At 35.9% G+C, this 17,227-nt stretch overlaps 1 protein-coding gene across 1 annotated transcript in view; it reads right to left on the bottom strand.

The window, feature by feature from the left end:
* The window catches only part of LOC136027241 (kin of IRRE-like protein 2), a 202,852-nt gene extending 185,913 nt beyond the window's left edge, over window positions 1-16,939 (bottom strand). Inside the window, exons 1-2 of the mRNA XM_065704307.1 lie at window positions 16,876-16,939; window positions 8,424-8,548 (exon numbers count right to left, since the gene is read on the bottom strand). The gene's annotated coding sequence lies outside the window, so the exon portion shown is untranslated. The remainder of the gene's footprint in view (window positions 1-8,423; window positions 8,549-16,875) is intronic.
* Between the last annotated feature and the right edge of the window lie 288 nt (window positions 16,940-17,227).

Raw genomic sequence — 17,227 nt, 5'->3', positions numbered from 1 at the left:
AAGAATAGTGTATTTGCTTCTTAGGTGTAGGGACTGTGAATTTTCTGCGAACAAGATTGCAAGCGTGACTAAGAAAGTGACATTTCTATTTGATTATTTTAATTTCTATGAAAGTGATGAGTGAACAAAAACACCCAATGGAACCATAAAAGAACTAGAAGTAGAGGTAGAAGTACTTCATTATCTAGCAAAATCTCACGACATAAAACTGCCGTACTTATTGCCTTCAGTCAGCTAGCCTACTATAAGAACTATAAGGAAATCAAACAGTTCGTGGTAACGAACTGTAGTAAGGAGCGACCCGGCTCAATAGTAACCAAAACTCTAAAAAATTGAATTTTGATATCAAAAGCTACATCAAAAGAATCGCATTTTAATGCTGATTTTAAATATATAAGTTTCATCAAGTTTAGTCTTACCCATCAAAAGTTACGAGCCTGAGAAAATTTGACTTATTTAGGAAAATAGGGGGAAACACCCCCTAAAAGTCGTAGGATCTTAACGTAAATGACACCATCAGATTCAGCGTATCAGAGAACCCTACTGTAGAAGTTTCAAGCTCCTATCTACAAAAATGTGGAATTTTGCATTTTTTGCCAGAAGACAAATCACGGGTGCGTGTTTATTTGTTTGTTTTTTTTTTTTTTTTTTTTTTTTTTTTTTTTCCCAGGGGTCATCGTATCGACCAAATGGTCCTAGAATCTCGCAAGAGGGCTCATTTTAACGGAAATGAAAAGTTCTAGTGCCCTTTTTAAGTGACCAAAAAAATTGGAGGGCATCTAGGCCCCCTCCCACGCTCATTTGTTTCCCAAAGTCAACGGATCAAAATTTTGAGATAGCCATTTTGTTCAGCATAGTCGAAAACCATAATAACTATGTCTTTGGGGATGACTTACTCCCCCACAACCGCTGGGGGAGGGGCTACAAGTTACAAACTTTGACCAGTGTTTACATATAGTAATGGTTATTGGGAAGTGTACAGACGTTTTCAGGGGGATTTTATTTTGTTTAGGGGTGAGGCTGAGGAGAGGGGGCTATTTTGGAGGATCTTTCCTTGGAGGAATCTGTCATGGGGGAAGAAAAATTAAATGACAAAGGCGCAGGATTCTCTAGCATTACTATAAGAAAACAATGAAAAATAAACATGAAAACGTTTTTTTTTCAAATGAAAGGAAGAAGTAGCATTGAAACTTAAAACGAACAAAGATTATTACGCATATGAGGGATTCTAAAACTACTTTAGCATAAAGAGCGAGGTATTTAGGAGGAGATAAATACCTTGCTCTTTATGCTAAAATATTTTTAGTAATTTCAACTATTTATTCTACGGCCTTTCTGATTCAGGGGTCATTCTTAAGGAATTGGGACAAAACTTACGATTTAGTGTAAAGAGCGAGGTATTAACGAGGGTACAAACCCACTCGTATACATAATAAAAAAATAAGGTTATGAAAGTTTGTTACGTAGGTTAATTCTAAAGTTACCTATATTTCTTACTAATAAAAACGTTCGTTAAAAATTAAAAGTTCTAGTTACCTTTTTAAGTAACCGAAAAATTGGAGGGCAACTAGGCCTCCTTCTCCACCCCTTATTTCTCAAAATAGTCTGATCAAATCTAAGAGAAAGCCATTTAGCCAAAAAAAGAATTAATATACAAATTTCATTTTAATTAATTTATGTGCGGAGAGCCAAAACCAAACATGCATTAATTCAAAAACGTTCAGAAATTAAATAAAAAAAACTAATTTTTTTAGCTGAAAGTAAGGAGCGACATTAAAACTTAAAACGAACAGAAATTACTCCGTATATGAAATGATTTGTCCCCTCCGCAATCCCTCGCTCTTTACGCTAAAGTTTGACTCTTTGCCACAATTCTACTTTTTAAAACAATTAAAAGTTTTAGCGTAAAGAGCGAGGGATTGCGGAGGGGACAAATCATTTCATATACGGAGTAATTTCTGTTCGTTTTAAGTTTTAATGTCGCTCCTTACTTTCAGCTAAAAAAATTAGTTTTTTTTATTTAATATCTAAAGGAATCTACAATTTGGATCAATCCTGCGAGACCTGTGAAGTGACCAATGATATGACATTATGTGTAGATATTTTTTTTTCTTTCCTTTAAGTTTCTACTCATAACTGATTTTGTGTCGATATAAGTGCCTTAAATGGAAAATTTTGTTGGGTTTGGGAAATTATTTTTGGTAAAAATAATTTTGAAAAAATGGGGTGAAAATCAGTAAACTTTTGAATGTAAGTCTTAGAGTCGGAAACATGCCACCTAATTTTAATGCAATGTGGGTCAGTTTCATCTTGTAATATATATGGGATTCTAGAAGCCAAAGTGGGAATCAGATTTGTGGACATTAAGATCTTGTGTGAATCAGAAAATGGGAATCAGAAAAACTAAGTTTATAATACTTGAAAGTAGAACGGGTTTCTAAGAACCTTGGAAACCATAGGGAAACTTAGCCAATTTTGATATAGTAAAATGTGTTTCTAAGAATCCTGGAAATCCTATTATCTATTGATTTCTAAAGTGCTAAAAGTTAGTTCTTCTCGTTCAGTACTTTTGTAAACTTCATCTCTTGTATTTGTTTTCAAACCATGTATATAGACATAGAAGAATAAAAGAATAGTTTAAATTAAAGACACTCTTCTTTTATCTCCTCCCACGTGAACCCTTAGCTCTGAAGAATCGGCTACACGCTTACCAGTACACGCTTACCAATATAAGATGATCTCAATGTAAAACCAGTCTTCACCAGAAAACCATGTTGCAGGGGACAGCCAATTTTGGAATAAGGCTTTAGAATGACTACACATATGAGGGGGGCTGCTCCTCCTCAACACCTCACTCTTTACGCTAAAGTTTGAATTCCGTCACAATTCTTTAAGAACGACTCCTGAAACACTATAGTCGTTTAATTAGAACAGTAAGAGCTTTTTTTAAGTGCTAACACTTTAGCGTAACGAGCGAGATGTTGAGGAGGAGCAATCCCGTCATATACGTAATAATTTCTGTTCGTTTTAGAATTAATAGTGCTCCTTACTTTCAGCTGAAAAAAATTTATTTATTTATTTAATCACAAGCACAGAATGACGAATGAGTTCAAAGCTTCCTTTAAATTCACATCTTTATAATTAATTCATTCGTTTCTTCCCCTCAGGGTCGTTCATAGTCATTCACTTAAATAAACAAAATGATCAGTTTAAGTTTTTAGCTATAGGTTAATTTATATTATTTAAGTACTTTTCTGTTGAGACCGGGGAAAAGCAAAAACAACGAAGTACATAGGAGAAATGCCACTAAATGTTCAAGTAACTCCACAAGGTCAATTAACTTTAGTCTTGGTTCCAAGTTTTGTACTTATTAAGACATTGTGACGAGAAGTCCTTATTAAATTTGATTGAGTTCATTTATGCTCTCTCTGTATATATACTTATTCGTATTTCTTCATTTTGTATACTCTTCAGTGTATCGTAGTCATTAGTATTATTGGAAAAAATTGTCAACTTAATTATGCTTCTTGAATTAAAGCATAAAAGTAGGGACTTGTCATGGTAATCATTGAACCCTAACTGGGGATGATTCCTCATTCATCTCCAGGGTTATTTAAGTCCTAGTCTCTATCAGCTCGGATTCCGGATGGTTCCAAAATTATGGACATAATAATAGGCGTAGACAGTGCAATTTGGATGAATAGCTCTGTCATGTAAATTCCAGATGTTTGAGAATATTTCCATCGACCAAAGCAAATTGGAAGAATATAAGGTTGAGTATCTTTTCCTATAATACAGGAGGGATAAGGGGTATTCAAAAGTATAAATTGGATAAATGTTAATTTTCTACCTTTTGATATTATGAATCGTTTAAAATAGTTTTATGAATAGTTTTATCATAGACATTTAAAGCCACCTGAGACTTTCATTTGCTGGTTTTATGTGTTTTTCTATAAACAAAAATATTGCTAAAAAGAAACCGCATCATTATCGCTATATTAACATACACATATATTATATAACATACACATATACTAACATATATTATTATAACACATTTAACATTAACTTAACACATATATTATATAAAAAAAAAGAAAGAAAAAGAATACGGCATTAGACTTTACAGTCCCTACCGGCGGTGCTGATCTCCGTTTCTTGGCCCTTCAGCCAGGAAGTGCAATGGGGGTTTGGGGGCCGACCATCCTGTCCTTTCGCAAACCCTTCCTGTTTACCTTCCCCAGATTTCTCCAGGTACCCATTTAGAGCTGGGTCGACTCTGGCTAAGCTTACAGAGTCAAACCACTGACCCCTGTCTCAAACTAAATAATTGGGTACGCTAGGATTCGAACCCTCACCATCTCAGACAAAGGGTTCTGAATCCAGCGCACCAATCCACTCGGCCAGGCCGGCTCATATATTATATTAACATACACGTATATTAACATACACATAACATAATTATATATCGACAACAGGTTATTTTTTCCCGATTCATAACCAAAATTTTAAAATAAGGAGAAGTTTATCCAAAAAAAATACTGTTTGAGGGTCAGGGCGCTTCTCTTACTTGCTTTTAGAGACGCTACTTCCTGAAATTGTCACTATTCAAAAATAAATTATGTAGCCTTAAGAATGATGCTTAGCAAAGTGACTGACGCATCTTGGACATATCTCTCTGGATGGACAAAGAAAGTTTATGTAGATTAGTTCTACTACACATGCAAAGGTGGTAAAAACAAAGATATCCAAACACCCAGTATTATATGAAATGAAAGTCACAATCCTGTGTACAAATGTTTTAATTGAAAACCCTATCAACTATACACACATTTGAAAACTGAAATGAAACCTTATGAACCTTAGGATCAAAACCAGTTGGTTCCACCAAACAGTCTAAGGTAAAACGTTTTTTTTTTCTTGTAGACTATAGACATGCAGGGATGGGTTTTAGGGGGACAAATGGGTAGACTCCCCCAGGCGTGGGTTCACAAAGGTTCCAGCTCATAAGCCATTTTGAAACAAATTAGATTTGAACCCTAATTTTCCAACTCTGGGACGCACCAACGTTCGCCCTGAAGATGTATTTAACTATGCCTATATCAGTTCCTTCTAACGAAAGAAGCTCAGGCAAATTAAATTTAATTAAAAACAAGCTTAGATACAGGATGGCCAAGCGGTAGACATTATAAAGACATTTGCTTAGAGAAAAGCACGTAAAGTTAAGTTTTACTCTACAGTATAACACTGGTTGTGTACAATCTAAATTGTAAGTGTACTGTGTCACCAATAAAATGTTGAGATCTGGAATCTCATAGTTTTTATATGAATCTTATTAAACATCTTTAAATTTACATAAAAAATGTTAATGACAGTAAATTATGTATATTAATTACGTATATTACGACATTTATAACCGTTTTCCAAGATTTCCGGTTTCCCCTCCAGCTCCCCCCAATGTCAAAAGATCTAGTCAGGATTTGAAATAAGAGCTCTGAGACACGAGTTCCTTCTAAATATCAAATTTCAATAAGATCCGGTCACCCGTTCTTAAGTTAAAAATACCTCAATTATTCTAATTTTTCCAAATTAACAACCCCCAGCTCTCCCAAAGAGAACGAATCCGTTCCAATTATGTCAATCACGTATCTAGGACTTGTTATTATTTTTCCCACCAAGTTTCATCCCAATCCCTCCACTCTAAGCGTTTTCCAAGATTTTAGGCCCCCCTCCAATGTCATCGGATCCGGTCGGGATTTAAAATAAGAGCTCTGACACACGATATCCTTCGAAGCATCGAATTTCAATAATATCCAATCACTCGTTCATAAGTTAAAAATACCTAATTTTTCCAGTTTTTCAGAACTACCCCCCCCCCCAACTCCCCCAAAGAGAGCAGATCCGTTCCGGTTATGTCAATCACGTATCTAGGATTTGTGCTTATTTTTCCCATCAAGTTTCATCCCGACCCCTCCACTCTAAGCGTTTTCCCAGATTTTAGGTTTCCCCACCCCAACTCCCCCAATGTCACCTGATCCGGTCGGGATTTAAAATAAGGGCTCTTAGACATGATATCCTTCCAAACATCGATTTTCATTAAGATCCGATCACCCGTTCGTAAGTTAAAAATACCTCCTTTTTTCTAATTTTTTCGATTTAACCGTCTCCCCACTCCCTCCCCCCCCTCAGATTGTCAAATCTGGTCTGGTTTCTGATACGCCTGCCAAGTTTCATCGTCCTCGCTTACCTGGAAGCGCCTAAAGTAGCAAAACCGGGACAGACAGACAGACCGACCGACAGAATTTGCGACCGCTATATGTCACTTGGTAGATACCAAGTGCTATAAAAACTGCCGAACTTGTTGCTTTCTGTCAGCTAGGCTACATTGTATATAAAAAAAAACATAAGCATATAAGTACGATATATAAACATAGCCTACAGCAATGAGCCCAACTGGCTTGTCAAATAAAAATGAGTACAATGAATAAAATAAATAAAAATGAGTTCATAAGTACACAAACAAAAGTACATAAATTTTTTGTTTTTAAATCGTATTTTTACTTAAATCCTTTGTGTTAGCAATTTATCAGATTCTAAAAAATAGATTAGATTTCCTTTTCTCCTTTTTGGGATATCAAATTGTACTGGAAAAGAAATTCAAAATATCGACAGAATATAAGCTTTCTGAAGCTAAAATTTAGGTGGCCTCCTAAAAATTGGGTAGATAAGAAAGAATAAAATATTGAGACAGAAGTTATTCCTATCGATTAAAATGTTTGAGATATCAGAAATGGCGGTATCGCTTTTCCATTGATGGTGGTCCCCCTTTCCTTTTCACGTGGTTGATGTTGCGGTAAGGCATCACTTTCGGACACCCAGTCAGAGATAGCCTTTAATTGTCCTTTATGTCTCTTTAAACCATGTAGGCTTTTGAATCCCGCTGTGAGGGTAGGTTACAATTGTATTTTCTCATTGTACTAAGCATCAGACCACCAGGTGATGCAAGTCTATCCTGGTATTAAATGCACAGCCTCCTCTTTTTGCATTGTAGTTATTCAATAGAAATTGTTATCAGAATTTTTGACAAAAATTCTTTTTACAATTCAAAGATTACTAAGTTTAGTGGAATAAAATTTTAGCGTATAGACTAAATAACACAAAATCAAATAAAATCACGAGCCATGAGCACAGGAGGTAGGGTACTGAAGGGTTAATTTGGCTTGATCGCTACTGGTATGAGGTAGACCGGTAGAAGGATTTGCTGATACTTTTCATTGACTTTAAGCATTACATTAATTTAGAGTTATGAATATTATGTAGGTGTCATGCTTTTCATTTATTTTCAAAGAGACTATTCTGGCTACTTTTTGAAAGCATGCTCACAGAAGTTATGCATTATTGAAATAGATCAACATATGATAAAATATGACGGTTAACCCGAAAGAACAGAGGGATTCTGCTTTGTGCAAGTTTGAATATACTGGCTAAGAAATGTTACAACCTTTAACAATAATAGTAATCTGAGACTTTAAAGTGAAGCCTTTCACATTTTCTTAAGTGTGTTCCGTGGCCTTCAGACCCAAGTTTACTTTATTTGATTGTTTCTTTTTACCCCTAGATTCAACAAAACACAAAATTTAATTTTTTAATAAGAAAAAATTAATATGAAAAATATAAAAATTAATATGAAAAATAGATAGATAGATTAGTCTTACATAAATAGATGGATTAGTATTACATCATTAAGTTTTAACCTAATGACGTTACAACATACCTTTTGAAGTCAGTTTTCAAAACTTTTAAAATCAATTTCAAAAATGAGAAATGTTTTCTTTTATTTATCAAATATTTCTAGCTTATATGGAACAAAATACATCAGCATTTCATCGTCAAAACTGTTGCCAGGAATCTTGAACGTTCGAAATTTTGTAAATTTCACTATAACTATACAGGTCATGGTGTAATACCTTAGGGCCAATAATATTGCAAATGAAAGGGTACGTAGTGGTGGGAAAAGTTCTCGATAAATTAAAAAAAAATATGAAAATGGCTAATTTAATATAATTTAGTTGGACCAATCTGAAAGCTCAGTAATGGAAATTTTCGTAAGGAAACCCACCATTAGCAGAATTCCACATTGCTAAGGATAAATGTGTTCAGTCCATATAGGTTGCCCTATTTGCAGTGTTCACAATTTCAGTTAAGATCTTTTATAAGCTTCACCAGGGCTTGCAAAGGCTTACTAAAGAAAGGCGCATTACGCCAGCTATAGGTCGATTACCGTCTTCCTTATTTACAGTTTTTCTTTCATGGAAACATTTCTAGTACAAAATAATACTTAACAGAAGAATTCACAAACTAAAAACTGGATAACACATCTAGTACAGCTGGAACTCTTATTAGGCTAGTTAGATATAACTCACATTTTTGCTCAGTACTTTTCCCTTGGTCATTCTTCCATTTATGCGTTTGAACTAATTTAGGAACTGTTTAGGAAGAACGTACTTTATATGCAAGGAAATAGGTCCTTGACTGCCTCTTGTGGCTACTGAAAATAGTAAATTTAAAGTTATTAGCACTTTAAAATGGCTACTTTTTCTAATTAAACTGCCCTTGTATTTTAAGAGTCGTTCTAAAAAAAATAGGGATAAACCGTCAAACTTTAGCGTAAAGAGCAAGGTATCGAGAAGGAGGGCAAGCTCCTCCTATACGGAATAAGTTCTGTTTTTTTTTCGAGTCTTAATATTGCTCTTAACTATCATTTGAAAAAAACTTGGTTTTTTGTTTATTTTATGATCGTTTTCAAATAATGCCGGTAAATGTGGCTCACCCTCCGTGAAATATTCCCTCTCCTCACGGGAAACTCCTCTGTAGAAAGTTCCTCCCAGGTAAAATACACTCTCCTTCCTTAAATGTTCCCCGGGCAATCAAATCCTCGCTGAAATTTACCCCCTCTACCGTATTATTTCTTGTGGACAATTCAACCTGAAAAGTTATCGCTAGCATTCTTTCATTTGAAAAAGACTTTGATTTCTAATTGTTTTTCTGATCATTCCAGAAACTTACCTTCCGCGAAATTCTTTACCCGGAAATCCGAACCAGCTGAAAATTCCCCTGGAACTTCTTCACATGTAAAATTGAGCAGGCAAGGAGAAAGAAATACAAACAGAAAGAATTTCTTACAGGAATTTTGTAAAATCCCCCCAGTGTAAAATTTCCCCTAGCAAATTCCCCACTAAGAAATTTTCCTCCCTACGGAAAATTATCCGCATTTAAACCGAACCCAAGCACCACAAAATCCCGCCCGAAAAACGTCTGTAAGCTTCCAATAGCAAATACTGTACGCAACCAATGGACAAATTTCATAACATACAGGCCTTTCCCCCACGGGCTGTGGGTGTCATGTTACTCCTAAAGGCACAGTTATTGGATCTTTTAACCATGCTAAACAAAATACTATCTCAACATTATCGGATGACTTTGGGGAAAAAGGGGCGTGGAAGAGGGGCTAGTTGCCCTCCAATCTTTTCCGTCGCTAAAAATTGCAATTGAGCTTTTAGTTTCCGTTTGAATAAACCCTCTCCCAATCTTCTTTGACCATTAGTTCAGCAAGAGCACCCCAGGGAACAAAAACAAATAAACACGCATCCGTAGTCTCTGGGATTTTCCAAAAAACGCTAAGTGCCACATTTTTGTATATAGGAATTCCATACTTCAACAGTAGGGTTCTCTGATACGCTGAATCTGATAGTTAGATTTTCATTAAGATTCCTTGACTTTTAAGAGATATTTCCCCCCTTTTTAGAAAATCAGACAAATTTTCTCAGGCTCGTAGCTTTTCATGACTAACACTAAACTTATATATAGAACGCTATACATTTGGAATCAGCATATTAAGTCGATTTTTGATGTATCTATCGATATCGAGATTCCGTTTTTTAGAGTTTTAGAGTTTTGGTTACTATAGAGCCGAGTGGCTACTTATTTGCAGCTCTTTACCACGAGCTATTTGAATATGTGTCGAAGATACATTGAGCGGTATTTGGTGAAATTGAGAGCTCATGTCCAAGGCGTGAGTTTTTGGCGTTCTAATACCTGACTCATGCGTGGGGGGGGGGTTCCTTAGTTCTTCTCATTATGGATACCCACCAGAACTTGCTCAATGTCAACCAAACCTGATGAGGGGCAGCAGCTATTATCCTAATTTACTTTTTCGTTTGGTCAAGGACCATTCTGACCTCCGTAGTAGAGGGAGGGGAGAAGATCGTTTAAATATAGCTCATCGTGATACCTACAAAAAAGGATCGTTGGACCTCTTGTTTGTTTTGTTGTGTAAAAAAAAAAATTATAAGCATTATTGTTATAAGCATCAGTTTGAATACTTAAAGATTTGGAAAAGTCCATGGCTGAGAAATCAGATAATGAATTTCCACCAAACAATCGAAGTGGAGATACTGAAAAACCAGAGTGGGAGGAAAGGCTCTCTAGGCCATTCCCTCCCTACCACCAACTTTTTCAAAAAGTTAGATACGTAGCACCCTGCTTGAACCAGAATCACACAAGGATTTTTAATTGGTATTATTAAAGGCACTAGGTAAACGCGTGACCCATACCACCCCTTTCTTACCATCTTCCCTCTATTTTTCTATCTTCCCTCTATTTGGAAAGGCAAGCATGTTGCAAATTGCTTGAATCCAAACCATGCAAATACTTTAAATTTCTTTTATCAAAGAACCGAAGGCCCATGGGCCCACTATTCCTCCAACTGTCACCTTTTTGACACAAACGTGTTTACACCTTTTTTGAGCCACAATGATGCAAGAATTCTTAACTTCGGTAATTTTACGAACAATGGGGTCCAAACACCCTTTCGGTTTTCAGGTTCTAAGTAGAAATGTATACATGCTAAACCGTTTTCGAACTAAAAATACGCTCTAAATCTAAATCTTTAAGATTTGATGCACGAAATGAGTTTGCGACCCCTCCAGCGAACCCCCGCAAAGTCTTAGAAAAAAATTTAGCTGTTGGAGGGAGCTGTTGGAAAATTTTCAATGTGTGCGCATAGAGGCGAAAAGAGGACCTATAGCCCTTCCAACGACCACTTCAAACTTTTTATCAGAAAGATCGTCATGGTTCTTTTATTCCATTGATCGGTTATATTGAGGAAGTGTCTTACACAAATAACTCACTGAAAACCTCACGGATGCCAGTGTTCTGACAAAATATCCACCAAATCTCCATCTTAAAGACAATACAAATCCAGTTTTAGCCTGTTTTTGTTACGTAATTCTTCCATTTAGTATTCTATCTTTGTTTCTTAATTGTTTTCATAGTTAATTATAAATGATAAAGGGTCACTTTCTATAAATTTTCCAGGTGATGCAGAGTTGTTTAATCTGTAATATGACATAAGATTCATTTAAATGGAGTATCTAACCCCCCGACCCGACCCACACACACCTGGCCTGAATGCTCAAAGCTATCCCTGGCAGGGAAGTATCACTAACTATCTGGATAGATAGTGTTGTATTTCGTAGATATAAATTGTATCCTTAAGTGCTACTTATACACCATCTAGCATGCAAAGATAAAAACAAAAGAAGGATATCCCTGTGAAAGGACAAGATAAATGCACATGGATTTAAGCGTGCTCAATTATGATACCTGTGAAAATTGGTTATGACATAGAATACCTAGTGATGCCACTAGCTCAGTATAACCTATTCACCCAGATAATTCGAAGAGTAGGCAGCAATTGGGTTTGCACGGCATGTAAACATAGCGTAAATGCCTGCCAAAATGATTTTACAACGATAGTGAAATCATTGCTACAGCGATTCGAAGAAAACTTTACAAGGACTCTCTCTACTATAAAACTTGATCTGACATCAAACACCATTCACCCTATACAGGTGGTTAAAAATGTCGCAGGTTGAAGAAGCTATATCTAATTGCTCAGTCGACGAATTTTAAGGACAGCCCCAGACAATGATCGCAAAAGAAACAGAAGCTGTCTGTCAGTTCGTTTTATACCTCTGAATATACAAGCAATTCCAACAAATTGGTGTTCCATAGTGCAGTATCGGAGCTATCTTTGGAAGAAGACACAAATTAGGACTGTTTTGTACCGTTTTGTAGCACTAACATAGAGCTTTACATTATCCAGCGAAGAACAAGAAAAACTCATAATTCGAACATGAAGCTGAAAGTGTTTCCTAGCAACATGGAATATTCATCTAATTAAATAACAAAAGCAAGTTATTTAGCTGAAAGTAGCGAGAAACAGTAAAACTTAAAACGAACAGAAATTATTATGCATATGAGGAGGGTCACCCCGTCATCAATACCTCGCACTTTACGCTAAGCATGAACTGTGTCCTGATCCCTTAGAAATGACTCCTGAATCACAAAACCCCGTTTAACTGAGATGAAAAGCTCTTTTAAAAGTAATAAAAAAAATTTAGTGTAAAAAACGAAATATTGACTAGGTGGCGACCCCCCCCATATACATAATAATTTCTGTTCGTTTTAGGTTTTAATGATGCTCCTTACTTTCAGTTGAAAAAACTTGTTTTTTTTTTATTTCTGATCATTTTTATTAAATAATGGTTGGAAATCCAGCTTTCCCTCCTTCGGAAATTCCCTTCCCCTTTGAAAAATTACTCCATGGAAAAATCTTCCCACGTAACCCTCCCCCCTTCTCTACCAGAAAAATCCTACCTGAAAACGTCTGTATGCTTCCCAATAACCAATTCTAAATGTAAACAATGGGTAAAGTTCATAACACGCAGCCCTTCCCTCGGGGACTGAGGGGGTTAAGTCCTCCTCAAAGACATAGTTATTAAGGTTTTCATTGCGCTGAAAAAATGGCCATCCCAAATTTTGATTGGGTGACTTGGGGGGGGGGGGAATGACCGTTGGAGGGGGCTAGCTGTCTACCAATGTTTTTGGTCACTTAAGAAGGCCACAAGAACTTTTCATTTTAGACCAAATGAGCCCTCTTCCGATCTTCTACTATCACTAGCTCGATGTGATCGCCCCTGGAGAAAAAAAAACAAATAAACACGCATCCGGGATCTTTCTTCTAACAAAAATGAGCTTGAAAACCTCTACAGTAGGGTTTTCGGGTATTCTGAATGCGATTGTGTAATTTTCATTAATCTCACTTGATATTTTGGGGGTGTTTCCCCTTTCTCGAAAATTGGACAAATTTTCTCAGGCTCGTAACTTTTCATGGGTACCATTAAATTTGATGAATCTTATATATTTTTTATAAGCATCAAAATTCAATTCTTTTGATGTATCTATTATTATCGCGAATATGTTTTTTAGCCACGAACTGTTTGATAAGAATGAACTGAAAGCAGCTGTAACCACCCATGAGTATGATATTATTTGTTTAAGTGAAATGGTTCCGAAGTCCATATGTAAAAGACTGAATGAGAAGCACATTGAACTCTTTTCTGAAACCTAAATGATCTGAAGCCTAATGGAAGAGGGGTTGCAGTGTATGTAAAAAATAACTCGAAGCAAGAAATATCACGTTTGCACCCATGTTCCATGATTATTGTTTGGTAGAGCAACTGTTTTTACAAATAGAGCTGAATGTAGAAACTATTATTACTGATGTGATACAGAAGTCCGTATGCTCCAACACGAAATGCATGTTATGAGTTGACAGCCAATTTGATAAATCAAATCGCTCCCAGTATGACAAACCACCACGCTCTTATTATAGTAGGATATTTTAACATGCCAGAAGTTCACTGGGTGGAAGGTCTTACGTGTCTAACGACAAGTGACCGAAGTCATCTTATTACAGATGTCCTCACTAAAAACTCGCTAACACAGTTGGTAAACCCTCCAAAAAGATACAGATAGAATACAATACCATCCTTTCTAGACCTTGTTATTACTAGCAACCCGAAAAGTATTCAGTCAATCGAATACCTATCAGTACTTAGTGTAAGTGTTCGCCTTTGCATTGCTTCCACACGCCTTTTAAATCAAAAACCCAATAAAAAAAAAATTAGGAAATTTGTTGACTATAATGGTATTTATAAGGAGCTGCAGGAGACAAAGCGGAAAAAATTATCACGACTGGCAATGTTGGAAAATCATAGACAAATGCCCTACTTAAGAACACCCTACTTTGAGTTGAAACTAATTTCACCATTTAGTTAGAATCCGCAGGATCTAAGACTTTATCATATGTGCCATCCCATGTCGGAAAACCGATAAAGCGAATTCAATAATTTCTGAAATTAGGTTTCATCCCGTAACTCAGGAAGAAGAACAATCAATTAACCTAAGATAGATGGAAACAGAACAATTAAAAATCATGTCCAGATGGTAAATATCCTAAGCCAGAGCTTCTCCTCAAAACATTTCAATGCCAGATCTAGCTAACAACCCAAACTTATAACTTGTTCAAATAGCACATAAAATGCCTTGGGTCGAGACGTCACTATCCAATTTTTATAAGCAACTTGAAACTCTCAACCCAGCAAAAGCTAAGGGGATTCACGCAAGACTTCTAAAAGAAGTGACTGGTTGCATTGCAAAACCCCTTGCAAAAGTTTGTCAAATGTTCTTTGACCTGAAATTAGTCCCTGTAGATTAGAAATCAGCAGATGTAATGCCAATCTTCAAAAAAGGTGAAAAAATAAGGCAAAGAACTACAGGCAAATTAGCTTCACGTCTATTGTCTCAAAGGTTTGGAAGGGATAATCAATGATGCCATCAATGAACACCTAAGAAAAAACAACTTACTGTTTGATGGACAACATCAAATGATACATAGAGGCTATTCTCATTCAGTCTTATAAAAGAGGTTAATTTTTGCTTTGCACTTTCAGTATAATGCTTGTTAATTTTATAACGGTAAGAATTTGGGAGTGATCGCTTTTTATTTGCATTTCAAAACGGTGTGTTTTTCTGTTATTCCACCAAATAGGCATTCCCGAGTCAATGGTGATAATTAAAGCTATAGTGTCATAGCCTAAAAGGTAGAAACATTGGCACATAGGGAGGAGGAGAGAGTATGATGCTTTCAATTGGATTTTCCTACGTCTAGAAAATATGTTTAGTTTGCGGGTTTTAGCGCAGTATGACTTTGCAAAGAATTCCCGAAGTTCTGGCTGTCTTTGTTGCTGCTTTTTTCCATTTTTGTGCACCAGATAGATGGAAACTCAAGGAAAAGTCAAATTATTTGATCGAATCAAAATTCATTAAATCTTAATATATGGGTGAATTCCTTGTGCAGAGTGACTGGCCTGGCCTGCTCGTGTACTCTTTTTCTTTACGCAGACAGGAAATGACACAGAGTGCTAATGTACTAGGTTATGACTCATGAATTGACGATTGAAATTTTTACGATAGATTGTTGTGAAGTAAAGCTCTATTAGAAACGGATTTGTTTTAATCACAGACAAAAGGTATATGATACAAGTGTCTATGTGCCCTATTTTTCAATGCTAATAGAAAGGGTCAGGCATCCAGGTGCCTTTATAATATGTATGGTGACATTCATGCGTGCTATAAGCCTGAGAGTCTGAGGTCAGACGAGCACAAGCACCAATTTATTGGTACCATAAAATTATTTCAGTTGGATGTCTGTATTAAATTGCATTTTGTTTGTGTTTTAATTGAGAATACCTTTTTACACAACATTTCTTTTCACACTTCAAATCCACGAAATTGTGTTTACTGATTTGAAGCCATCCTAAAATCGGGAGGCAGGGCTATAGCCTTAGACAGCCATCCCCCCCCCCAACAAAATGAAGCAACTGATTTTCGGCTCGGCTTTTTTTTTTTTTTTTGATGTCATCTTTTAAAGGGATTTCAATTTCAGTTGAAAGCCTACGAATAACTACGAGAATAACAACATTTTTCACATGTAAAATATTCTAAAATAGCCCATATTATTGCTTTAATGCTATGTGAAGTTCTGACAAGGAAGAGACTGGGGCTTCGGGCCTGTTTCTAATTTTACAGGGAAATACACCTTCAGCAATTATTTCAGAGCTGGGGTAGCCTAATACAGTTTGTGTGGCCAGAAGTTTAATTGTAAGATTGCAAATTATGGTTGTCATTTGCCTTTTTAGGCATTCCATTCAAGATGCTTCGGATATTTTTTATTGTGATATATTGTCTTAATGCTCTGAAAAGGGAAAAATATTTCAATTAATCAATTTAAATTCCTAAATTAGCCAGGGAAGTGTTTTTTCACTAAAAAATCACCACCTTCTTTGAACTCCAATTATATAGCCCTGTTTTTGGCCCCCTTGAGCCAGTTCCTGATTGTCACTTACACTAAATTTCACTTTTTCTGTCACTCATTTCTTGTCAATATTACTAAGGGGTCATAGTTAAGCACTAGAGAAGTCATTGTTAAATAACATGTCCTTAAAAGTTCCCATTGAAAAGGAAAGAAACCAAAAGTGAGATTGAATTTGTCATAGCTTGGAGGTTTGCCCTTTCAGTCTGTTTAAAGAAAACAGATTCATAATTGAAGCTTTGTTCATTTCAATCTTAGGGATGATCTACATTTGTTACACTTCATTAAATGGTTGTAAAGGGATACTTTTATTCATTTGTCTTGTTTGTTTTCTACATGATTTTTTTAATCTTTAAATTGATATACATTACTTACAAATTAATTAGTCATACCACAGTTCCATTTGCAAGTTTTGACCTACTTTGTAACCCTGGTCTCAAAATTGCATATAAATTTATTGAAGCTAGGAAACATAGAACTCATCTCTGTTTAAAAGAAAATGGATGGACATAAGTAGGTTTTAATACACTAAAGTCCTAGGGCCATGGCAATTAAAAGAAAACAATGAAGATTAACTTTAAAATACTTGACATTACATAAATATAACATTCACAAAGAAAAACCATTCACAAAAATTTTCTTTTGTGCTCAGTTGCCAACCTGGGCAATTGCCCTAAATTTTTAAACCTTACAAAACATTCACCAGCCACCTCTTATGACCTACACTCTTGTCTGTACATCAACAATTCATTGAAAAGGAAGGACCACCTTACTGGCATTTCTTACTTTGTACTTATATTTAATGGGTTTAAAAGAAAGCTTCTATGGCTAAGTCAGAAGCCCAGTAAAGGACCAGGTGGTCCTTTAGCCAGGAAGTGCAATAGGAAGCTAGGGGCCAGTCCTCTTATGCTTTTGTATGCCCTTCCTACTTACTAACCCTAGATTTCT

The sequence above is a fragment of the Artemia franciscana genome, chromosome 5, assembly GCF_032884065.1.
Source record: "Artemia franciscana chromosome 5, ASM3288406v1, whole genome shotgun sequence".
NCBI lineage: Eukaryota > Metazoa > Arthropoda > Branchiopoda > Anostraca > Artemiidae > Artemia > Artemia franciscana.
The sequence above is the reverse complement of the archived record's forward strand: the minus strand, read 5'-3'. Positions and strand labels throughout refer to the sequence as shown.